Raw genomic sequence first — 26,646 nt, forward strand, 5'->3', positions numbered from 1 at the left:
GCTTTGTTTCTAATTACTTCTCCATTTTCATTCAATTTATTTTTGAAGACCCATTTTGTTCCGATAACATTCTTATCCTTTGGTCTAGGAACCAGCTCCCAAGTGTTGTTCTTTTCGATTTGCTCAAGTTCTTCATCCATTGCTTTCACCCAACATTCATCTTTGCATGCTTCTTTCACATTTTGTGGTTCAGTAGAGGATAGTAATGCCAAATAGCTTGAGGCTTCTGCAACTGTTCTTCTTGTTTGTACACCTGCTTCTTTCTGCCCCACAATCTGAGATTCTGGATGATTCTTCTGAACATATCTGGATGGAGTTTTCTCTTCTATTCTTGTCTGCTCCTCTGGTTCTTCTTGAGGTTCTTCTTGAGGTTCTTCTTCTTCATCATTCTGTCTTTGAGGGTAGCCTTCATCTTCTTCGATATCTTCCCGATGTACTTGTCTAGGAATGTATCCCTTCTCATCAACCACCACATCAATGCTGTCAACAATTCTGCCAAGTCTTTTATTGTAGCACTTGTATGCTTTGCTATGTGGAGAGTAACCAAGAAGAATGCCTTCATCTGCTCTAGGTTCAAGTTTGCCAAGCTGCTCATCAGTATTCTTGATATAGCATTTGCTCCCAAAGATTTTGAAGTGCTTTACCGAAGGAGTTTTACCACTCCAGAGCTCATGAGGAGTTTGAGTGCTGTTCACCCGGACATTTGTCTTGTTGAGAATAATAACCGCAGCATGTGCAGCTTCACCCCAGAAAGTTGCGGGAGTTCCTGATTCATCAAGCATAGCACGAGCCATTTGTTGGATTGTTCTGTTCATTCTTTCAACAACTCCATTTTGCTGAGGAGTTCTAGCTGTAGAGAATTCTCTCCTTATGCCATGTTCATCACAGAAATCGAAAAATTCATTTGAAGTAAATTCCCCACCTCTGTCGGATCTGAGGCACTTAATTTTGTGACCTGATTCATTTTCAACCAAGGCTTTGAAGGATTTGAATTTTTCGAAAGCTTCATCTTTGTGCTTCATAAGTCCTAACCAGACAAACCTGGAGAAATCGTCAATAAATAATATCAAGTATTCCTCTCCTCTAGGTGTTCTTTTCCTGAATGGACCACATGTATCTGTATGTACTAGCTCAAGGGGCATGCTAGCTGATCCTTCCTTCTCTGGAAAGTTAGTCTTGGTTTGTTTTCCAAACTGACATGATCTGCATATGGTGTTGTCAGGAATTTTGATATCTGGAAGATCGCGAACTGCCTGATATTTGCATGCTTTCCTTATTTGTGAGAAGCTTAGATGTCCCAACCTTCGATGCCATAACCAGTGCTCTTCATCCTTGCTCAGATAGCATTGTTGTTGTCCTTCTTCAAATATGTACAGATTATTTGGAGTTCTTTTGCCTTTGAGTACTGTTTTACCTGTATCAAGATCACGAACAAGACATCCATTCGATCTGAAAATAACCTCGGTTCTTTGATCACACATCTGGCTGACACTTAGAAGATTATGCTTCAATCCATCAACATACAAAACATTTCCAGCCTTGACCTTTTCTTTTAAAGGAGCAATACCTTTTCCTTTTATAGTTGCAGGAGTATCATTTCCAAAAGAAACTTTCTTTCCCTTTTCTAAAGTAGAATAAGATTCAAGTTTTTCTTTATCACCTGTCATATGTTTCGAACATCCACTGTCAATGTACCATAGATTTTCCTGTCCTTCTGCATAAAATGCTATCCCACATCTTTCTGTTTGAGGTTCCTTTATTCTCCATGTTTTGGTGCTTGTGGCTTGTTCCTTTTTCCGCTCTTGTTCCTTTTTCTCCTGAAACCTGCTCCTGCATTCAGAGTCTTCATGACCAAAATTATTGCAAATAGAACATTCAACTTCATTTTCAAGAGCCGAAAAGTTGTTATAGGTCCTTTTTGTAATCCCTGTCATACTTCTTTGTTTTTGAGCTTCCCTAGTCATGATTGTTTTATATGCAACACATTGAGCTGCTTTGTGACCAAAGTTATGGCAAGAAAAGCATTGTCCATTGAAGAAGCTTCTGCGGTTATTGAATCTACCAGCCAACTGATTGTAATTTCTATTTTCATCTATTATTGAACCAAACTGAGAAGATTTTACCTGTGGCTGGTTGTAGCTTTTGTTCACCCTTAAGATGGATTGCCCCTGATAGTTTCTGTTTGTAATTCGTCCCTGCTTTACCTGATTATCTTCATTGTTCTTCTTTCTTCTTGCTGCATCAAGATAACTTTTTGAGGTGGATGCTTGAGAGGTTTCTCCATTATAGCCCAAACCTGTCTTGTTTAAAGGAGACCGCTGCACATTGATAATCTCATCCAAAGTTTCAGATCCTTTGACAAACTTAAGATTAATAGCTTTTGTTTTCTCAATTTCTTTTCTGAGACCAACAATTTCACCTTCTAGTTTTTGAAGATGTTTTTCCTTTTCATCAATTTGAAATTGTAGAGTATCAATGATCACATTCTTTTCTTCTATACATCTCTTGAGTCTAGTAATTTCATCATAGAGATTATCCACATCTACAGCATCCTCATAATCATCATCTTCAAATGCCATTAACAGCTTATATTTATTACCTTGTTCATCTTCATCACTGTTTGATAAGCCATCACTATCTTCATGGGTGTAGTAGCTTTTCTTATTTGCACTTTGTTTCTTGTTCCATCTAGCAGGTTCCTTTCCTTTATCCTTATAAGGACATTTTGCAGCATAATGACCTACTCTTCCACAAGCAAAGCATTTAAAAGGTAGCTTACCTCTGAACCTTCCAGAACCCCTTTGAAGATTTCTGACAAAGTTTGATTCTTCTTCCTCTTCTTCTGGAACATGGCTTGCTTCATAGTAATCTTCTTTGCCTGATGCCTTAAAAGCAGCTTCCCTTCTGTCTGATGGACCTCCCTTTCTCATTTCATAAGCAGTTAGAATTCCATGTAGCTGAAACATAGTGAGAACACGGAGATTTTCCTTTTCTTCTATTGCAGATACTTTAGATTCAAACTTGGGGGATAATGATCTTAGAATCTTTTCAACTACTATAGCCTCTTTTATTTCTTCACCCAAATTTTTCATACAATTAACAATCTCATCTACCCGAAGAAAATAATTAGCCACACTTTCATCATTATACATCTTGAGAGTCTCATATTGAATCCTGAGAGTTTGAAGTTTAGCTCGTTTTACCTGTTCATCTCCTTCATAGCTCGTGACCATTTTGTCCCATATCTCTTTTGCTGATTTGAAGTGCATTACCTTCATGAATTCTGTTTGGGATATACTTCCTAATAGAGTACTGACTGCTTTTGCATTTGTTTCATACTTCTTTTTCTCAGCTGGATCTGTAGGAGTAGCTGAAGGAAAAGCATAGCCTGTTTCTACAATGTCCCAAACTTCTGTACCAAGAGATTGAAGATATGCAGTAACTCTTACCTTCCAATAATTGAAGTTTGTCCCATCAAAAATCGGTGGCCTGATTGATGCTTCTCTCTCGTAGTTGCTCATGATGAACGATCTACCTTCAAGCGATCAAGCTTCTCTGAAGGACCTGCTCTGATTCCAATTGTTGGAAATAATACTGAGAGGGGGGGTGAATCAGTATTATCTAGCAATTTAACAAATCTTCCTTATTTGATCTTTTGAATTATTCTTGCATATCAGTACCATAAAATAATGAGCATGAACAAAGAAAATAGATAGTCACACCAAAGAACACAAGATGTAAGGTGGAAACCCAATGTGGGAGAAAACCACCTGCTGCAATATGTTTCTATCTTCTTTCAAATTAGAAATTCTTTTACAATGATTTTGTACTGGTGCAGTCCTTTACCAGTACGCAGGCTGCAACCTGCAGAGAGCTACCACTCTCTCTCTCTCTCTTCTTGTTTTCCAGTCTACTCCTGGAAGGGAGCTACAACCCCCTACTCCTTTTCATAAAGCATCGGATGATCAACAAGTACATAACAGTTACAGATCACTACAGATATCAGATCAGTAATAACAGAACTAACCCAGAACACCTTATCAACAGAGAAATTCAATCAACAGAACATCTTAAGACAGAGACGCAGTTTTTCCTTCGGTGGCCTGCGACCAGACGCAGTTCACCTTCTGCTACTCTGCGTCCACACGCAGATATCCTTCTGCTGCGCTGCGTACCCACGCACTGTTCCTTCAACTGCTCTGCGTTCTGTTGCTTCAGGGACGCATCCAAAGACACTATCGCGCCGCGTCTTTTGCTACAGAGACGCACCTGAAAACACTATCGCGTCGCGTCCTTCTGCTTCAGAGACGCACCTGAACCCGGTCTGCCCTGCGTCCCCACGCAGGTCTCTCTCTACTGTACTGCGTCTCGGCGCACTTTCCCTTTACAGTACCTGCGTCCCGGCGCACTTTCTTTTCACTGAACCTGCGTCCCTTCAGATATAAATGATATGAAGACTTCAGGACTAACCCAAGCAGTCAGATCTACAGATCTGATCATGCGCCATAGAGATCACAGTCCATTAGAAGATTCGCCCTCTTAGATCTGGACTAGATCTCACCAAACAAGATATTCAACCAAAGACAATGCTCAATCCAAATGAACTCCTTTGCTTTATATAGGCAAGCTCCTCCCCAAAACATGGAACAATACCACGAGCCGACACCATAGAAACACAAAACCGTCGGCTAGATACCACACAAGAAACCCCCACGTGCTTTTTCTCTGCCTTGAAATGTGTGCACTGGGTGGACGCACCCCCTGAACGGCTGGTCAGCGTCGCTGGACGCGGACCCTGCATGGTGTACCTGCGGGTACGCACCTCTGGAACTGGTTTCCTGCGTCCTTCTTAATTTTCAACAAACTGAGAGCCTTGCCACTGGAGTTGCCATCAAGTACAAAATCTGTAACATACAGTCATACCAGAAAACATAATGCCAACACAAACTTGCTCCAATGAGTGCGTGTTTCCTTTGTGGGCCGCATTTCTCTATGGATGGCCCCCATGTACCACGAGTGGCTCAATTTTCCTCCTCCGTCCTCTAATGTTTGGGCTTCACTTTACTCAAAAATGCATATGGGGCCTCTAAACCCGCATTTCCTAAGTGCAAGTACGAATTTATCCAAAATTGAGCAAAATTGATATTTCCCCTCAGCAATGTTGCTAAGTGGGAATATCACAGATGAAGTCGACAATAGTCAAATCTGATCTTCCTACAATCTGTCATGTTCAACAGCAGCAAAGTCAACCCTAACCAGTCAACAGTCAAGGGTCAAAATAGTCGTCTAGGAACTCAGTCAAGGGTAGTCAAATTTGGCCTCAAAAGATCATCAAAGTCACCTCAAAACAGTGCCAAAACAGTCAGTCAAAGTCTGCACTTGTTGCGGTTAAACCTGCAATCAGCTCTAAAGTCAATGTTGGTCAACTAGCCCAAATTTCCTTGATCTTTGTGCCCCCCAATGTGGCCTAGAGAAACATAAAAAATCCACCCAAAAACACAGTGAAAGGAGGTCAAATACACCCAAGTCAACGTTGGTCAACACCCTGCAATAAGTTTGAAATTCAGCCAATCTGAAACAGCCCCCTGTCCCTTCACATGTGTGCGAGATTCCTTCCAATTATGAGCTGTATGAACCAATAGAATGAGAGGAGAGAAGATATGTTGTGAGTTCATGATGTGCCAAATGAGGACTCATCATGTATTTATATGCAACTTGAGGGGTGCCATTTTGTCCATGAGATATGTCCTTTGACCCAAGGTTGGCCTTGACAATTTTGTATTTGTGGGCTTGACCTCAAAAATCCACTTTTCCTTATCCGAATTGAGTGCTTCAAAAGTCAATTTTGGTCCTCTCAAAAAGAGGAATTTAATGCAATGATTATCTCCATCAAATGAGTTGTCCAACGCGGAATTCGGCCCTAGTTGCACAATTTAACAGGGTTTAGTGAATAAGAAATGATAATAAGCTTACCAAGGTACACAAGGCCAAGAAAAGGTTTGACAAGATGAATATGATCAGTATTTGGGACAAGGAGCTTTCAAAAAGCCCCAAATTGAAGCCTAGGGCTAGCTTAGGGTTTACACTAGGGAAAAGTTGCATAGGACTTGTGACGTCAGCCCTACAATGGAAGAATTCACCATGGGAATGGGGTGATTTTGAGGTAATGAATTTCAAACCACGTGTAAAACCCTTCCAAAAGCAAAACAAATTTTACCTAGTTGAACTTGGCCCTAGCCCTAGCCTATAACTTGCCTTAAAGCGCTGAAATAAAAAGGTTTTTATGGCGTGATCACCTATGTGGGAAGGCCAGTGCTTGATCTTGGGTGATCCAGTCTAGAGGGAGATCTACTTATGGAAAAATCAAACCCTAGTATGAAGAGATAACGAAAAACCCTAGTTTTCATTTTATGAGGGAATAAAATCATTGAGGAGAGCTTAACATGAAGGATCACTCAAGGGATTGTCACACAAATCTTAAGGGTATGCACACAATACTTTGCAAGATTTCATAGAAAGATAATCAATAAAAAATTAGCACATGGAAACCCTAACAATAACCATGCCATGCAATAGCTATAAAGATATTCAACAATATAAAATACTTACAAGAAAATGCATGAACCAACCCTTTCTTATTCGGAAATGATGTCTCCAAAGCAAGAGAAGTCTCCACAAGCATATACTCCACAAAAGATCACATCTCCACAAGATACAAGTTTATTTTAGCTAGGTCAAAATCTCTTAGAGAGGCCAAATTGATCCACAAGTGATGATCATAAGACAAATGAGGTGACCTCTATTTATATGAGGTCTACCTCAATTAATTTTTTACTAATGAAGCCCCTAGATCAAATTTGGCATAAAATAAGCTTGGGTTACAAGCCAACCCACTAGCTAAGTGATAAAATAAGCCATAAATGTCCACATATGTGAGTCATAGCCTCCAAAAACGTTGACTTCATGCCCATTTAGGGCTCTAAATGTAGATTTTCCTGTAGATTCACAAGCTCATGCAATGTACTAAAGCACAGGACAAGAATCTACTTCTACTTTCATCCAGCGGAAGCCAATAGATCAATGAAAACAGTAATCGACAAGAGGAAGATAATCAATGGCACATAACACAATATTTATCCGGGGAAAGTCACTGCTCAAAACCCCTACTATCTATATTGCATTAATTAGAATACCTAGGAAGAAAATACAAAGCTTGTTCTCACTAGAACAATTCCTACAAAAGTATGATCAACTCTCTGCTCAGCCTATTTTGTTGCTCTCCAAGCCCCTATTTCCTTGCGCAGTTGATCAAAGAATTCAGATGAATACAATATGCTCTGCTCAATCTAGAGCTCAACCTGCACAAGTATTTCCTATCCTCTGCCTGATGGCTTCCTTTGGCCAAGACTTAGCCAAATTTCCAAGCCTCCAAGCTTCTAATTCCTTGCACAATTCCTGAGAGAATCATCCCATATTTATTGGGAAATTCCTCACTCTATAATTGCGCAATGCAAACATAGGTCATCAACTGATTACATGCACCATCTGTACAACTCAGAAAATCATACCATTGATAGTACATCATCCCTAGTCATGTAATTTCCTAAAACACAAGACAAGAATCTACTCTACTCTCAAGAGCAGAAACCAATAGATCAATGAAAACAATAATCAGAAAGAGGAAGAACATCAATGACACATAACACTATATTTCTCTAAGGAAAGCCACTGCGCAAAACCCAGACTATCTATATTGCATTAATCAGAAGATCTGAGAAGAAAATACAAAGCTTGTTCTCACTAGAACAATTGCTGCACAAGTATGATCAACTCTCTGCTCACAAGCTAGCGCGAGCCAACACTTAGCCTATTTTGCTGCTCTCCAAACCCCTACTTCTTTGCCCTTGGTCAAAGAATTTGGATGAATACAATATGCTTTGCTCAACCTTGGACTCAATCTGCACAAGTATTTCCTATCCTCTGCCTGACTGACTTCCTTTGGCCAATACTTAGCCAAATTCCTAGCCTTCAAGCTTCTAATTCTTTGCCCAATTCCTGAGAGAATTAGCCCATATTTATTAGGATATTCCTCACTCTATAATTGCGCAATCCAAACATAGGTCCTCAACTAATTACATGCACCATCTATACAACTCGGAAAATCATACAACTGATAGTACATTGTCCCTGCACTCTAGTCTCAACTGGGTCTTTCTCTGAACTGACATGCATGAGTTTCTCATGAGGGAATCTTCAGTTAGCTGAAGTGGCACATGAGGATGCACCAGTGCACCAACTCACTACTAATCCTCTACTACTTCCACAAACAATTAGAACTAGTTTAACTATCTATAACTCAATTAAGCTGAGTTATCTAATTACAACTCAAATAAACTCACCTTGGACCCCTAAAATTTAGGGAGAACATATACATGACTATAGAAAGACTTCCAACTCGAAATTCATAATCTAATTAAGTCAATTAAACTTAATTAATTATTTACAAGTTGCTATGAGAAAAGAATTACAATTTAATTCAAGGAAAAATTAAATTATAATTTCTAGATGTTATTTTTAACATTTCTTGTTGTTATTTTCAACACTAAATGCCATGTCAAGGTGTGATGAGGTGTGAAAGAGTGCCATAATGCTAGAATCATTCAAAGTTTGAAGAAGGCCCCTCAAATCCTCCTTGGGGTCCCAAGTCCAGTTGGAGTGCCATCATGTCAGCTCCACAGGTCTCCAATTGTCAAGACAAGGCCTCCTCTCTCCAATATTAGGGATTCTCCAAGTGCAACAAGCCCTCCCCAGTCTCTTAATGGAAAACCATCCTCATCTCACTTCTGAATCAAGGCCGCCCATCGAGTAGTATAAAGGCCAACCTGCGGGCATGTTGGGTCCATTGGTGTCATCATGAAATATCCTCTATGTTAGGTCAAAGTAGACCAACATCTTGGATCTTGAGGGTGCTCTAGGACATGTAACATTTGCTCAATTCAAGAGGCCCAACTCTCTCAACATTGCATTTACTAAGTCGTCTATCTCTATGAAGAGGCTTGGGTACCTATGAGGAGTGGGTGCCCTCAAGGCCTAGGTTGTTGTGGACCACCTAACAAAAACAACATGAACTCAAGTGAAAGCAACCATCCATTAGAGACTAAGATCATATATGCATCTAAGTGAACCAAACTTGAATGATAAGGGTGTATTAATACTTCAAACAAGGATCACCTTCCGATATCTAACTAGACCAAGTCCCATAAAGGTGTTCCCTACCTTGATAGAAGTGGCTAATGGTCAACCCTATTAGGTACTTCCAACCCTTAAGGGGAATTGACAGTTCCAAGGCCAACCCATCAATCAATAGGTGTTAGTGTAAATATATGATAAGGGGAAAAGGCTTCATGTCCAAATGCCATGGTCAAGGGGACTAGCTAATGGGGAGTCCACATCCTAAGTGTGCGAATGTAGAGGGAGCAATCGTGGAGGCATGAGTTACCCTACTCAGCTTGCTTTTTCCACCCCTCTAGTGTGCATTTTCCTCTTCTTCTTGATAATGATTGTATTACAATCAATGTTATTGGAACCGAACCGGTCATCAAACCAAAAAATCTTGTGGACCGAGAACTGGTTGGAATCAACCAAAAAAAAAAAAAAAAAAAACAGTTTACCCAAAACACATAAAATATTCATACTTTAAAGAAAAAACAGATATATTCATGTACATCCATATGAATCCAAACCATTTATACACAAACATGCAAAAGTTCTCATTTATATAACAAGTAATAGTGCATATAACCAAAATAGCACTTAGTACAAAACATCGTTGAACCAAAAATGTTACAAACATCAAGGAGGCTCTAAAATGCCTTTATAGTCCAAAATAGCATGCTAGATCATAGTATTATACTACATCCTACAATGATACAAGCTACAACTACAGCAAATAGATGATCAAATCAGCTTTAGACCAGCCCCTACAACTCTGCATAAAAACACTAGGGTTTTCAATTTTTATGAGAAAAAAATAGTTGATTTTTAGAGAAAAATAGAAGAAAAAATGGCAGAAATTTCCTTGATTTACCCTCTAAATATTTTGGAGAAAATCAGCTATGTAGAGCCCCAACAAAATTAAAAAATTAATGAAAAAAATATTCCACCAACCGAAAAAACCACTAAAGAAAACCCAAAAATCTTCCAACCCAACAGCTCTCCAAGACTCCAATCAGCGCTTCAAATTTGTAAAAAAACTCCCTCAAAACAACCCTGCAAAAAAACTCTCCAAATTCTCCTCACCGAACTTAGCTCAAGAAATGCAAGAGACTCGAATAAATAGTGTGAGGAGAATAGAGGGGGTGGGGGTGGGGTATTTAAATAGCTTTAGGGGGGGCTAGATTAGGTTTAGAAATTAGGAAAAACTATTAAAAAAAACAAAAAAGCCTTTTTTTCACTGCCTAGCCGCGCGGCAGTGGTACCCACGTGCTAGCGGAACCGGTATGGATCGGTTCGGTACCAAACTAGTAATTTCTTATTCGGAGGGCTGGTTCGGACCGGTTTTGCCTCCAAACTGGTCGATCGGCCAATTTTTTCGAAACCGGTTTGGTTCCAATAACACTTATTACAATGCATAGCTCAAGAGTTAGAGCTTGCTCTTTATGATGTAGCATTTATATTACCCCTTAATATGATACAGTTCATCGCTCATCAAGGTTGGGACATGCAAGGGTTTCTTTTTTATGTAAAGGAGCATCATATGCTCTGGAACCAAGTGATGGCTAATGAGGAGGGTAGAGCTCATGCTAGGATTTTGCCCATGTGCTAACTTATGTCCTGGCCATCTTTTGCATTTTGGTTTTCTTATTTTTCTTTATTGTGGCCATGATATGCTTCTTCATTCTTTTAGCTATGTCAACCTCCAAGACAATGTTTTCCAACCCTACTTAAGGAGTGTGGATATATGGGTGCCAAATCCCAATGAACCAACGACAAGTTAGACCCGAAGAATGGATGTGTTATATGGGGCTTGTAATGTGGGATGGAAAGTGTCAAGTATGGTATAGGGTATAATGAACACACAATATCAATTCGAGTTTTCCAAGTAATGCCCCTCCTATAACCATAAGGCCTTAAGGAAGGTCCCACTTGATTAGGGCTAAAGATTAACCCCCCTACTAAGGTGAGAACAAATTTACAGTCAATATCAATCAATCTTCCAAAGCGCCCCTTTATACATACTAAATGCCCAAAAAACAAAAGTATAAGTACCCGACTGCAAAATGATCAAAGTACCTTTTGGATAGTAGCCTACCATCATCCAAGTGGTAATGCCAAATAGGGAGAGGCATATGGTTGATGTAGATGGCAAAGGACGTGGCATATCATAATCAAATGGTGGTTGTCAAGGGCTATTGGTTGGCTAGCTATCTGGATGGTTGTCAAATGAAGGAGAAAAGTTTCCTCCTGTGGGGTTACCCATTTTGGTGGGTAATAGGGTCACAATTTCAATGCATTTCTATCCATATCTACTTTCTCATGCAGTTACCGAGGCTAGGCAAGCATGCTACAAAATGATCCCTGAGAAAGAGTGTGGCAAACAGGCATCCATTGGATCTTGAGGCCCTTACCTCTATGAGAATGGGAAGCCACCCCACATCACTATGTTATCATGTGAATTTTCAAAGCAATGTGGGATCCTGATAATGGGGACCTTTGCGACACGGCCAATGAGACCTTCTCTTCCAGCAATTTGACAAGCTCTCTCAATCAAGGGGTTATCAAGTTGATTTAGAAGAATGCATAACAAGACACTATTCAGAGATAAAGGCCCATTATTATGGGACACTATTGATGGGGTACCTTTGTTGCATGGCCAATGAGACCTCCTCCAACAAACCCACCACCTTTCTCAATGAATGGGTTATCAAGCACATACCAAGGAATGCATCTCGAGACACTATTCAATGACAAAGGCCCATTACTCTTCTTAGCATCTCCTACAAAATTTTGGTGAAGGACCTTACTCTCCAAATGTGAATAATTGTGCCACATATTGTTCCACAAGAATAGACGAGGTTTGTCCAAGGTAGGTTCATCCTTCACACAATATTTTTTGCATGGATGGCTATGGAATGGGCTAGAAAGACTAGCCCAAACTTTTTTTTCCTTAAAATTGACTTTGATATGCGGTAAGGTTGACTGGTCCTTTATTATGGAGATTCTTTGGTGCCTTGGATTTGATTCCAACTATGTTGCCATGGTGAATACACTTTTCTCCAATGCCTCAACCTTTGTTTTTGTGAACAACACCTTAATTGATTCAACTACATCATTCGATCAAAATAGGGTCTTTCCCTTAATTATATGTATTGGTACCAAAGCCCTAGGATATACACTAGAATTGGCTTAGATGCATGGAAGAATTTAGGGTACTTCTCTATTAGATGGATTTCAAATGGTTAATAATCATTTTGTTAATGATTCTCTTCTCTTAATTCAATTGGATCAAATACCAATGGAGGCTACGAGGAGTTACTTGGATGACTTTTGTAACAATTCTAGGGTAGAGGTTATTGAGTGGAAAATTGACTATTGGTTGGTGGTTTATGATGATTGCCCAACTTGGACTACCTGTCTTTGGAATTGGCTTAAGCCTGGGGTGAATGTTCGATACTTAGGGATTTGTTTGGCACTAGTCTTTCAATAATGGATATGTGGGATTGGTAACTTCAAAGGGTTTAAGCAAAACTTCTTATATGGCAGTATAAGGATCTTCCCTTTTGTAGGCAAATTAACAGTGGTTTCACAAGTTCTACAAGCCTCATTTACTATGCATTTTATTGTCTTTCGAGCAAGGCCCAATTCAAGAAATTAGAGAAGGTCCTCAGGTTTTTTTGTGGTCCAAGTATGGTGGTCAGTGAGTGTAATGTCCCAAATGAAAAAAAAATGGAACAAACCTTTCAAATTAAATTATCATCTACTTAATAGAAGATTTCCATGTAAAACGCAAACCATAAATCCATAAATTGCATAAAAATCTCATTAAAAATCACAATGTGAAGAACAATGGGAAATGCAGCAACAAAATCCAGAATTATATATATATATATATATGCCAATACAATAACTGGAAACGACCCTTCAAGATAAAAATACTGAAACTGGCCTCCAAACTGAAACAGGAAATCAAATAACTGCAACCTGTGAATCCTGAATGGATTCACTAAGGGGAGAGATGGGTGCTTGCCCACTCTCACTGAATCACCTGAGGGTCTCCGTCCTTGGGCTACTGCTGGAGTAGAGAACCGAGTTCTCAACCTCTCATACAAGAAACAATACCAAATCCAAGATCCAAGATGTTTCCAAATGACTTTCTCCTCCTCTTTTATAGATCTCATGGATAGATCCCCAAGCCTCTAGAAGCATCTTATTTTATTATTTTATTATTATTCTAGAAGCTCCTCCGTTGACTTTATCAAGTGACCTTTTAATTTTATTTTATTTCACTTAAGTCACTTTTGACCCTTTTTCTCTAATTAGTTATTTTTCCTTAAGTAAATAACTAATTGAAGTCATTTTTAAATAAGGAAAATGGCAAATTGCCCACCATACTCTCTTTGGCCACTAGAAGTCTCTTCTCAGCATCACATCCTATAGATCTTCTCGTTCCAATTCCAACAAGCTATTACACTAAGGTGTTCCATCAATTAATCTCCCCAGAATGCCACCTCGAGCATAATTAATTTAGTTATGCCCAATAACAACATTGACTTTTGAAAGTTGTCGGAATGCGATGGAACGAACGGCAAACTATGCAAATGATGGAGTATGCCAAGCGAATGCCATCAAATCCCATAAAAACTCCTCAAAACTCCATCGAGACCCCTGATGACATACCCCTACTCCATTGACCTGGCCATCCCCTGCCCTGGAAATCCACCCTGGTTGTACTATGAAGAAGAATAAAAATGGGGACATGACAGTCCTCCCGCCCCAAGATTGCTTGTCCTCAAGCAATCCAAATCTATGGACCAATATGGTAGCCTGACGCAACTAAGACCCAATGCTCGTATCCCATACGAACCGGTGGGTGATGCTCTGCTCCTATGTCAACCCATCATGAATGGACCCCTCAATGCCCAGATCCTAGACTAATCTCTAACTGAACCTGTCATCAACAAATCCTCTTGGATCCCAAAGGCTCCAAGGCTCCTGCTATGCTATAACTCCAACCATGAATGTTGCTCCATCCACCACGTACCAACTCATCGCCTCTCTCCAATCCAACTCTTGGCATAAACCAAGGTCAATCTCATCATCTTGATGTTGTGCTGAGATACTGATGAGTGGCCAGCCTACATCCTGCTACCAACTGGAGCACGTAATACTCCTCACCTCTAAGGGCTCATGTAATACAATTCCTCTGACTAAAAATGATACTCCATCAGTAGGTTAACATCTCATGATCTCTCGCCAATCCAATGCATGGACTCCTATGCAAGGAATACGTCTGCTATGCTGATACTGGTCCATGCTCAACTCCTAATGCTTTACTTGGACAATCAAAACATGTCCAAGAAATCTTGCCTCTCTCCTTGTAATGGGAAAAAGTGGCCAAACTGCGCTGCAAGCCCTGTCTATGTACTCCTGGAGAGGGTTGCTGCCTAAAAATCTTGCAGCTCAGCTCACTGCCACTACATCGATTTGCACCTCATCAATGGGTAGACCCAAAGATGGATGCACCGCCATCTCCCTCGACTAATACAAAACTCCACACTCATCTAGTCCACCATCTCCTACCAAAATATCTTGTCATACTCCAGCACTTCCTGAAGACATGTGTCTACAAATACTGCCACCCTGTTAGCTGTCTACACATCTATCTGCTCCTCTTCAATGGCTAGCCCCAAAGATGGTTGCTCATCCTCCTCCATCATGGGCTCAACATGAACCTCCAACTGCCTCTCCCCAAAAGGCTCATCATGCATACTCTGCATATCATCCTCTTGAGCTTACTCATGCTCCACAATATGCTGCTCCTGCTGAATCATCACTGGTGACCCATCATCCTGAATGTCTCCCATAGTGTCCACTGACTCCTCACCATACACACTCGAATATAAATTTGGCCTGCTATCAACAACTTCATATGATGCTATATGAGAACCAATGGGCTCATCTATAATAGACTCTTGTCTAATTAAGGACCCTTCAATCTTCTTCATAATCAATTGGCTTGAGTTCCTTGCCAGCTCTACTTCAATTTTAGCAATCTCGTCTGCGTCTCTGTCCCCTCTAATTTTACATTTGTGATCCAGTGTCCATGCTCCCTGACATGTAAAACATATCCGCTCTCTTCTCATTTGATTTATGCTCTTCTTTGGGGGTTCTGGAGACTGCTCTTTCTTTGGCTCCTCATCTTTTCCAGATCTGAACCCTCCAAAAATTCTCCTTATCAAATTTCTTCTAACAAGAGGGTCAGCGCTAAGGGCTGCGAGCTGCCTCAGTGACTCATCCATGAGCCAATAAATTTTAAAATTTCAAGCTCCCCTTACTGTTGTTGCAAAGGCCCAACAAAATAACCCAAATAATTAATTCGCACTGCCCAGAAATTATGTTGTTGTTGCTGAAAATGAACTGGTTTTTTTGCCCTCCATACTACTCCAAAAATTCTGAAAATTTAACCTGAGGTTACTCACACCAAACGCATGAAAACCCATAATGGTTTGGCTTAAATCCAAGCCAAGATCAACCTCACAAAGTGGTGTGAATTACCCAATTCACTAATAAAACGCATTGTTGAAGGAATGTTTATTTCCAGCTCAAATATTGCCCAAAAAATTCTGAAATTTCAACCAAGGGCTCCTCTCACAAAACCCAGAAAAACCCAGAAAAATATTGGGCAAATTCTAGCTGATCTATAAAAGCCCCAATTTAGTGTGAGTTTCTTAGTCTGCCCAACTCTACACACTGCTCCAAATAAGATAAATTAATATCACAATGCTCCAACTCTTCAATCCTTCAAATTCACTGCAAAATCACTGGCAACAAATATCTTGACACGAAAATAAAAATTCTGCAACAAAGGATGACTTTGCCACTTCCAAAATAAACCCTCGAATACTTAAAACTGAAAACCTAAACCCATAAGCTGAGCCAAGTTCGATGCTCTGATACCACTGCAATGTCCCAAATGAAAAAAAAATTGGAACAAACCTTTCACATTAAATTATCATCTACTTAACAGAAGATTTCCATGTAAAACCCAAACCATAAATCCATCAATTGCATAAAAATCTCATTAAAAATCACAACGTGAAGAACAATGAGAAATGCAGCAACAAAATTCATCTTTATTATATAGAATATATAAATAGTCCAATACAATAGCTGGAAACGACCCTCCAAGATAATAATATTGAAACTAGCCTCCAAATTGAAACAGGAAGTCAAATAACTGCAACCTGTGAACCCTGAATGGATTCACCAAGGGAAAAGATGGGTGCTCGCCCACTCTCACTGAATCACCCTAGGGTTTCCGTCCTAGGGCTACCGCTGGAGTAGAGAACCAAGTTCTCAACCTCTCATACAAAAAACAATACCAAATCCAAGATCCAAGATGTTTCCAAATGACCTTCTCCTCCTCTTATATAGGATCTCATGGATAGATCCCCAAGCCTCTAGAAGCATCTTATTTTATTATTTTATTATTATTCTAGAAGTTCATCCGTTGACCTTATCAAGTGACCTTTTAATTTTATTTTATTTCACTTATGTCACTTTTGGCCCTTTTTCTCTAATCAGTTATTTTTCCTTAAATAAATAACTAATTAAAGTCATTTTTAACTAAGGAAAATGGCAAATCACCCACCATACTCTCTTTGGCCACTGGAAGTCTCTTCTCAGCATCACATCCTATAGATCTTCTCGTTTCCGTTCCAATGAGCTATTACACAAAAGTGTTCCATCAATTAATCTCCCCGGAATGCCACCTCGAGCATAATTAATTAAGTTATGCCCAATAATAACGTTGATTTTTTAAAGTTGTTGGAATGCAACGGAACGAAAGGAAAACCGTGCGGATGATGGAGTATGCCAAGTGAATGCCATCAAATCCCATAAAAACTCCTCAAAACTCCATCGCGACCCCTGGTGACATAAACCTGCTCCACTGACCTGGCCATCCCCTGCCCTGGAAATCCACCCTGGCTGTACTATGAAGAAAAATAAAAATGGGGACATGACAGTGAGGACTACATATGGTTTCTTGAGAGGTGTGTATTGTGCCTAAAAAAGAGGGAGGTTTGGGACTTATTGACATTACAACTTAGGATGCCTTAAAGGTTCCGCTCTATGGCAGACCCTATTACATCTTGATTCGAATCTGCTCAACATTATTGGTTTGAGGTACTTTTGGGATAAGTGATATCCTCTCTTTTGTGTATGTCTTCAAGAATTTTCAATTTTGGATCCTTCATCTGTAGGAGAATGTGGAAGGCGTGGATTCATCAAGGTCAGTGTATTGCTAACTGAGCTTTTAGGCATGCACGATGAGCATGAAAGATAGTTTTTTTTAGGGTTCTTTGGGATTATTGAATGGACTAAAGATTGCTAGTTTGTAAAAAGACCTTGATGTCCTCTGACAAGCTAGCTATCAAAGATATCACTGGGTTGATTCTTTCTAAATAGTTGTAAAAGCCAGCGTTATTGAAACCAGCTAGTTTGACCGGTTTGAGGTTTGGAACAAGAAATGGCCAGTTCAGTATCGAACTGACCTTTTTTCATTGAACCAGATGGTTTTGTACCGATCCGGCTAGTTCCATACAATTTGACCAAAGATGTTTCAAATGCGATTTTTTTTAAAAACAAGAATTTTTTAGTAGTGCGGCCTAATATTCAAGCCTATGGCCCTAGTATTGTTGTGCAATTCATGATAATGTTAAATTCTTAAAGTACAAGGACGAGAAAGCATCATTTTACTTAAATTTTTAACATTACCATGAAATGACTCGGGATGTTTGAGAGTGGTTTCGACCATATAGAGAAAGTAGAATTTTAGATCTCACTCAAAATCCAGCAAACTAAACGGTTTTTTTTGGATTGAGGGGATTGCAACGTTTCCATTGGATTTTGTCATGTACGAGGGTATGGAACTAGTATTTAATCAAGGGCACCAATACCTCTATGTACTTTGATGTTAGTGGCATTGGTTGTCGAACTCCTCTATCTTGGCCCTAACAAAAATGTACCCATCACTCAAACAAAATCTTGACCTGACATGCTACATTTTTTCTATTTTATTTTAATGCTTAGAGGGTGATATTGATGACAAAGATCCCAATATAGGCAATGATTTTGATGATAGGTAGGTATTTGTTGTAGCATGATTTTTTTTTACGCTAGAGGCCATCTAGAGCCTGTTTGTTGACGTATTTTTGGTTCATAGATGGATTGGACTCAATCCTATTTTGGCTATGTGCACCCTTACATGCTATATAAATGAGAAATTTTGCTTATTCGTGCATAAATGGTTTGGAATCATATGGATGCACATAAATATATATATATATATATATGTATGTATGTGTGTGTGTGTGTTTTTCTTTAGAGTTTGAATATTTGATGTGTTTTTCATCGATCAATTTTTTGGTCTCGTTTTTTACCAGTTCTGACCGGCTCCCAGTTCAGAGGGTTTTCTGGTTCAATCACCGGTTCGGTTCCAATAACAATGGCACAAGTTGAATGCCCATATGCAGGGACCTCTGCATGTGGGTTGGGGATGGAAATTTAGGAAGCGGATTCGGCAGTATGACACTATTCAGCAGTATGACACTAAAAAGATATAATCTTTCTTGTACCAAAAGCATCCTTTGTCTCCTGTATTGAATGCCAAATGGATCTCCTCTGCTTCGGAGGATCAATGGACTCGCTATCTGCACAATGTTTGGTCGCTTGGCCTCAATTATAAACTTTGGTTTTTTGCTTGGCCTGTTGCCTACCAGGTTTTGTCATCTAAAGCCCTCTTGTCTAAAGGTGGGATGCTGGAATGGTCTTTATCTAGTTTGCAGTCAACAAGAGACAATGAATCGCATCTTATAGGACCACAAGTTCACTAGAAGTTGCTGGAACTTTGTTCAGAATCGGCACTCAGTTCTTTTCAGGGACAGCTCCATTGGTGAGCAGAATTGTTTGGCAACATCCAATCCATAGTACTTTATCCCTTCACAGGGATTTAAGATTGCATTGTTTATCACTGGGAAGCTACACTGCAAGTATGTTTTTCCTGATGAGGTCAGTTCAGTCCATTTCTTTTGTCCCTGTTGGCAGGAACAGGTATGTGTGCAAGTTTCTGCCAAAGGTTACCTTTTGATTGAAGATGCCAAAGATTTAGATGCCCTAGCTTATCCTGACTTTATTTCTGCTTTAGCAGTGCTGAGGAAGAGGATATAAGACTTCACTGTATACACCCTTCTGCTTTTGTTTTCAGCTTCGTAAATATTTAACTTTTAATATAAGACATATTTTTCAAACAAAATGATGAAGGGCACAGGAAGCTTATGGAACAAAAATCAGGTTAGGCTGAAGAGCGAATGAACAGATAAGCGTAAGGGAGAATAAAGTATAACAAAAATATGTCAGAAGAAAATCATAACTGTAGAGTAAATAGTGAAAAACAGAGCAGATGATACCTTTGAAAATTGTGAGAACACAACTGATATAAAGAAGAAATGCTAATGGGCAGAACAGAATGGAGGCCAAATGATAGCAGTGGATGAAAAGAAGGATGGTTAAATTTGTCCAAGGAGCACAAATTGATAAACAGTTAGATAGTGAAAGCAGTCAAGAGAGCAAGTGATTGGTAGATGGAAGGCAGAAGAAAAACAACACCATTCAGAAGGCTCAATATTATATTAAGTAGGGACCATGACACATGATAAATTAACAAGTTCCATTCTCCTCCTTTGCATAGAGTTTGTAAAATTATCTAAATGGTTCGTGTCCAAATTTGTTTGCATTTAAAATTATTAGTGACTCTAGAATGAAATGGATTTCTCAGAAAACTCGGAAGATTATTGAATGCATTGATTGTACAGAAATTAACAGTTACGCAGTCGGATAGCAATGCTTAGATCTACCCTAATCAGTTACTGGGTTTCTTTCAGAAGTTCAGGAATTGTTGAGATGTAGCTTTTATGATCTTAGTAAAATGATTATAGTTGTTGTTCTGGAAAAACACCACCAAAAGTAGTAAACTAGCCTTCCAGTAATGTTTTCAGGATTTGATCATGGAATCACAAAGCAATGACAGGAGCAATAAGGAGATTGTGTAAATGTTTTGAACCAGATGTAAGCAAAAATAATAATCTAGGAGCGCCAGTCCAAAAAGCATTGTCCATTTGAAAGCCCATAGAGAAATGTTAAAAAAATTTGCATGCATGTTTTTGGTTAGAGTAAGAGAAACACTAATGCTTCACAATATTTTCCTTTTAAATGGAAACCTTGTCTCTTGCAGAAAATCATGAGGATTGGCCCTGATTTTGCTCCAGTCATGAGGACTACAGCAAGGTAACAGTATTCCACACCTGTAGATAGTTGATGAATAAGTTTCTCCGAATAGCTTACTAGCTTTGCTACCACTAGTGACAATAAATGTAGCAATACTAAGGCTAGATATTTAAAAACAAATTTGATGGTGCTCTTCTAATCTATGCTGATTTAGATTCAATGATATTTGCCGGAGGGAATTCCATCTCCAACAAGGTTCATATTATGGATGGAATGCCTGTCATATAAGTACTGCCTTGACCAGATATGATGTCCATTTCCAACGTCAGAGAGATGTGAATTTTTGCAATATGCACTTATCATGGCACCAAAATTTATAGGCCTTAACATATTTTTGTTTTGGCCTGCAGTAGAGACAAAAAAAAACAGCAAGAATATCCATTCCAATTGACCATTACTTCCTGAGGTTCCTTCAGTGACAAGACTGGAATCTTCAAGCTTCACAGTAATGGATTTTAATACCCTGATTTGACTCTAACTGAGCAGTTCTAAAAAGTTGCATAAAGTTTACAAAGCAGAAGCTATACTGTAGCTTTCTTCGATGAAAGGAAAAATTACCAGCAACTTGAGGCGAGTATATTTACAGACAAATATCTCAAACTTGGTAGTGAGAATATTACAGGTTTAGCCAGGGTAACTCCAAGACAGACATAGCCAAAGATGTCCTTGTTCTCATGGACATTTAGTAAGAAACTTAAGCACCTACTACGTTGGTATAATGATATAATCTGTCATACAGTTTCTATTACTGTAACTGCTCTTGCACACCTGCCACTTAATCCATATCATTATTACATAATCACAAATTCAACCTTAATTTAATTCTTTTTTAACATGTCATATTGATAACATCACAAGGTGAACCCTCAATGGCCAGTTTACTGTGTTCATCAAATTTTAGCATATAATGAAAATTTTATGATATACAGTTAACCTTATAATAGAAAACTTCTATGATAGACAGATAAAAAAGTTTATACAGATATTTGAAAATTGGAAATTTGTAGAAAATTTTATAACAGCAAAAGCTGCAAATATTGAAAACAGTAACATTTTAACAAGATGGGAAAATGAAAAGAACCTTATTTTTGTTCCATTGGACCAACAGAAATAAATATCAGGTAGACAGCCTGTAAAAATATTACACTGTAAAAAGGAGCATATAATAGGAAAATATCAAGATAAACAGTTACTTGCAAGAAAAATAAAGAAAACATAGGCTATTTCACATGAACGGAAAATTCAAAAATAAATACAGATAGCTAGCAATGCAATTTTATTCATATCATTATAGTTGTTAGGTTGTGATGAGCATCATATTTCCTACTTGAAATCATGCTTCACTGTCACTAGAATCCAAGGCCTTCCTTTGTGACTTTCTGGGCTATCCTGGTTGCAAATACAAAATTTATTTATTTGATCACATGATTCAGACTCCGCAACAGCTCAGGAAACCCAAAATGGAGAGTCAAATTGGGGACACAGAAAAATTCAGCAATAACTGGATTATTAAAAATTTAGGGATCATAAACACAACAATCAGGGATGATATACTTGGAAAAATCAGAAACAGAGGAAACTGAGCAAAACTTAGTAATATATTGCCAAGTTTGGCCAAAAAGGAGCGAGTATTGACCAATATGTGAGTCCTACCACACAGAGGACGTATCATTTTTTTACTTTATTTCACAGCTTGCTTGAAATAGATACCAGTGCTCTTAATATACTCTTCTGGAGAGAACACAAAATGAGGTAAATAATTATTGCATTTAAATAAAAATTTAATAGACATCAAACATTATGAAACTGCAAATTCTGGCTTCAAGGCATTCTGCAAGAGTTTCGGATGAGTATCTTTGACAAAAATGGCTCCATAAGGGCTCGAAATTGCATATGATTGGAAAGTGGGTGAAAGACAAAAGAAATGTCCTAAGAATCCAAAACTTATCTTTACGAGGAGACCTCCAAGGAGAGAAAGGTGAAAATCAACCTAGATGTTGCATTTACAGTAACTCTTATGGCCTAGCTACTCTAGAAGAAGTACTTGCTACACCACTTCTTTTTAATGTTTCTAATGGCACCCTGTAAATTTTGAATGGACATGCCAAATAACTAGATAATTAGTTGATAAATGACTAATTAAATGTATATAATGGCACCATGTGAATTTTGAAGAGACATGCTAGATAAATAGATGATGATTTAGTTAATGAATGACTAATTAAACATTTATCCTTCAATAAGAGCTATAAAAGCATACAAATTAGTGTGATAGAAAAAATTAGACCAAAAATAGCTAGCAGAAAATGCCAGTAAAAAAAATATAGCTTCTGGAAATACCATAGAAACAACCCTACAGATCAGAAAGTTTCTTTACAAAATGCATTTCCAGGGCACAAAATGCAAATAGAAACTTAATGTCTCACCTAACATAACAATGATATGAATGTTCTAATTACTAGAAGAAAAGAGTTCAGAAGGCTTTTTCTCACTCCTGTTCATAATACATATTGTACATTTGCATACCAGTCCAAATGCATGGTAAAAAGTTGTCATTTTGACAGAACAGGCAAAAGCACATAAAAAATCTGGAAGCACATGAATTACAAAACTACAAAAGTTGAAAAAGATGAAAAAATAAGCAGCAACATAGATACAAAACCATCTTCTTATATCGCCAGTTACTACTAAAAATACACCTAAACTTATGCTAATATATTTGAACATTTCATTTAATTAATTTTTATATTTAATCTAGTACCTTGAGTCCTGGCATTTCCTTCCTGACAACATGTTACCTTCTATCAATCTATGGTACTTGATAGCACGCTAAAGAGGAAACCACGATAGATGGACGAAATCAACTATTCACCATGCTAGAAGCAAGACAGTAAAATTCTCTATGAGTCTTTTGTGTATCAGGGGTTTGCTTCTCCCATTGTCCACACAGGCAAAATATTGACTCTAAAAAAATACAGAACGACCCTGCCTTTTTCCAAAACGCAAAAACCCATTGCGACTTTGATTTGCATCAGCAGTCCATGAACGTTGAGTTAGGCAGTTTTTGATGAATTGATCCTCAGATATTTTCATTTCATAAAATAAATGAACAATAAAACATTCCCTCTTGGGATCACATCATCACAGGTGTCCTTTTGGCTAAAGATAAAGGTCAATAATTTTCAGGCATGCAGATGTTTTTACTGTGGCATCAATAGCAAATGCTTTCCACGAGTAAGTTCAGCCATGGATACTTCTCAGTTGGTTTCAGGGAGTAATGCAATCAAAAGGCACCTTAGAAAAGAGGTTACTATGAACACAAAGTTCAACAGAATTAGCCCCAAAATAGCTAGAAACTGCACATATTGACCCAAAAAATATCTTCCATGTCTTATCATCCATGGTAGCATCCTGTGAATACGGGATTTGAACAGATCATAATTATACACATGTTGGGAATGATAAATTTCTGATGGAATGTTTTGTGGTTTTAAAGTGAACTAATCCAAACTTACAGATTTCACTTACAACGTTTTTCCCCTGGATCTAGCATGTGCCAGAAATAGGTGAATTTCAAAACTACAGGAAGTATGATTGGGTTAAGAACAACATTTCTGTACCAATAAAAAAATGATCAAATACGTTAATGATTCAAACAGGTAGACTTTCAACCAAAGGCATGGAAGAAAAACTATTGAGAAGATTATTCTTAACCCTGATTGTTTATAAATTATTATAGGCATAATAAATAGGGAAGGATGAAACACACCCATGGAGAAAATCCAACAGATTTGAATGCAACACAATGATTATGTGCATTTAATGATCAAAACAGGAAAGGGAGTAAAAATCAGAGATAAAGGAAAATATAAAACTAAAACAAGAAGTAAAAACAACCAAAGTAGAAAGAAAAGTCACCAAAGTTTATGAAAAGCCCAAGCCCGCTAATATATTTCTTCATATATATGTAGGCTTGAAAAAAGAAAGAATAGAATAAATAGGACTTGCGGCAGATAATTGCCCAATTTAGAATGTCTAATTTGCCTGGAACAGAAAGTTTCAGGTCACAGAGTTATTGCGTCCAAATAGGAAATTTTGATGACAATACCAGAAGCATTTACATGGAAAGAACAGCTTTTTGTCAGTGCATTTCCGCTAATCAAAAAATCCAAAGAGATGTGCTCTGTCTGAACTCTGAAGCCTACAACGAATGACAATTCTTGATGTCCTAATAACTTGATTGAAGCTCAATAAGCACACATCTGAGTCAGTTCTTCCAATTATCTGAACAAAATGATTTCTTTTATAATTGGTTCATTCGCAATATATAGGTAGCCCTATGATGGTGAAATATCACAGTAGCTTTCAACTTCAAGTTTGAAGAGAGGCAAGCCTGCCTGATGAATGCACAAAGGATCATTCATCTTGGCTGCTTAATTCACCATTGCACTAACTAATAATGAATTCTTCAACTGCAGAACTTCTAAAGCTAAGGTCAGAGTTTATTGCACATAGAAAGTACGAAGACTAATAGCACGTTATTTCCATATTCTCATAAATGAAGTAAGATGTGATCTCATGCTTAATTCTTCGAAGATGTTAATAATCAATTGATAGAAACAAGTTTGATATGCTTGCAATCATCATGGAAATGCCCATCCAAAACAGACCCCCACTTCAAGAAATCAAAACAAAGACACCATAAGCAGGCATGCGGCAGGCAATCAAGAAGAAATATATTAATCCCAAAAGATAGGCAGCATTAGCAAGACTCGGTTCATTTCTACTCAAGCAGATGGTTATCCCAAATTACTTCTCAACAACAATAACAGTATAGATCTCTTAAAAGCCCCAGATGAGAACACGCAATTGATATCTTCAATTCAAACGCGCGCGCACAAAGCTGTAGGAACTCAACCACTCACATGGCTAGCGGTGCATCTCAAATGGAAGGTGTTGGCGCATTCGCATATCACATAAAATTCTCTTCACATGCAAAACTGCTATTCACATGATATCTGTTGTCATGAGAATCAACAAAGGGCATACCTTGTCATGAGTGCACAGGCAGGCAATGGCAATGGCAATGGCAAAGGAAATTGGGATCGAGACGTGTTCCTCTGCACTTGCGAACATATGAATCCAACTCCAACCATTTGCGTTCGTAACAGCCTGCCTCAACATTGACTTGTATTTATACCAAATTATTGACTCCAGATTCTGTAGATCAAATTCACTGTTGGGCATATAGCTAGTCGGGTGAGGAAAGATAGTTGCACAGAAAAAGATAATTAATCCAGAGACCCAATAGACGAAATCACAGAGCGGAGCGGAGATGGATGTGCAAGCCCAATAGCTAGCCCATCTATGTCAAAAGTCATGTCATGAGGAGGAGGTGGGTGGGACTAAGTTGTGTTTGCCTATATAAAACAATTGCCCGGATATTTTTGTGGCGACTCGACCATTACAATCTCGGCCACTTTCCCAAAGTCCGAAGAAATAAAAAACGCAGCCTCTATCTGAGTAAATATGCCCAATGTGTCATGTCATGAATACAACATTGAAAGGGACATGATTCCCAGACGCTACAAACTTGCATACAAAATGCTCACTCTAATCCCCCTGCCCCACCTCACACTCAATTGCCGCCGATGACTTCATACGTACCCTTCTTATCCTTTCCCCCCTCCCTCCCTCCCTCTCACTCAAAACTGTTACGTCCAAATCATATGCTACCTACCTACTTTACTCCAGCTTCTTCAAAATCCCTCCCAAACCCTCTGCCTCAAAACTGTTACGTCCAAATCATATGCTACCTACCTACTTTACTCCAACTTCAAAATCCCTCCCATACAAGTAAAAGTAAAAGTAAAAGTAAAAGTGGGCTCTTAGCTATAACTTCGTTTCTCACTTCTTCATTGCCCCATCAATCACTCAACACATTTTCAATGCTGCTGCTTACGGCTCCACATTTCTAAAATTAACGTCAACATTTAATATACAAACGTAATAAAAATGTTTTTATTAAATTGCGTATATACCAGTATATTGTTTTTAATGAAATTGCGTATATATTTTTAC

General features: G+C 38.5%; 1 protein-coding gene across 3 annotated transcripts in view; it reads right to left on the reverse strand.

Moving 5' to 3' along the window:
- The window catches only part of LOC149142190 (Protein phosphatase 2C family protein), a 210,947-nt gene extending 184,775 nt beyond the window's left edge, over positions 1-26,172 (reverse strand). Inside the window, exons 1-2 of one of the 3 annotated variants that reach the window (XM_089452876.1) lie at positions 25,615-26,172; positions 21,647-21,695 (exon numbers count right to left, since the gene is read on the reverse strand). The gene's annotated coding sequence lies outside the window, so the exon portion shown is untranslated. Of the gene's footprint in view, positions 1-21,646; positions 21,712-25,614 lie in introns of those variants that run through there. The other 2 variants (XM_089452878.1, XM_089452877.1) reach the window with 2 other exon arrangements.
- Positions 26,173-26,646: the final 474 nt, after the last annotated feature.

This window comes from Pinus tabuliformis, chromosome X (genome assembly GCF_031772625.1).
Source record: "Pinus tabuliformis cultivar Carrire ecotype Pingquan chromosome X, CPIR1, whole genome shotgun sequence".
Taxonomy (NCBI): Eukaryota; Viridiplantae; Streptophyta; class Pinopsida; order Pinales; family Pinaceae; genus Pinus; species Pinus tabuliformis.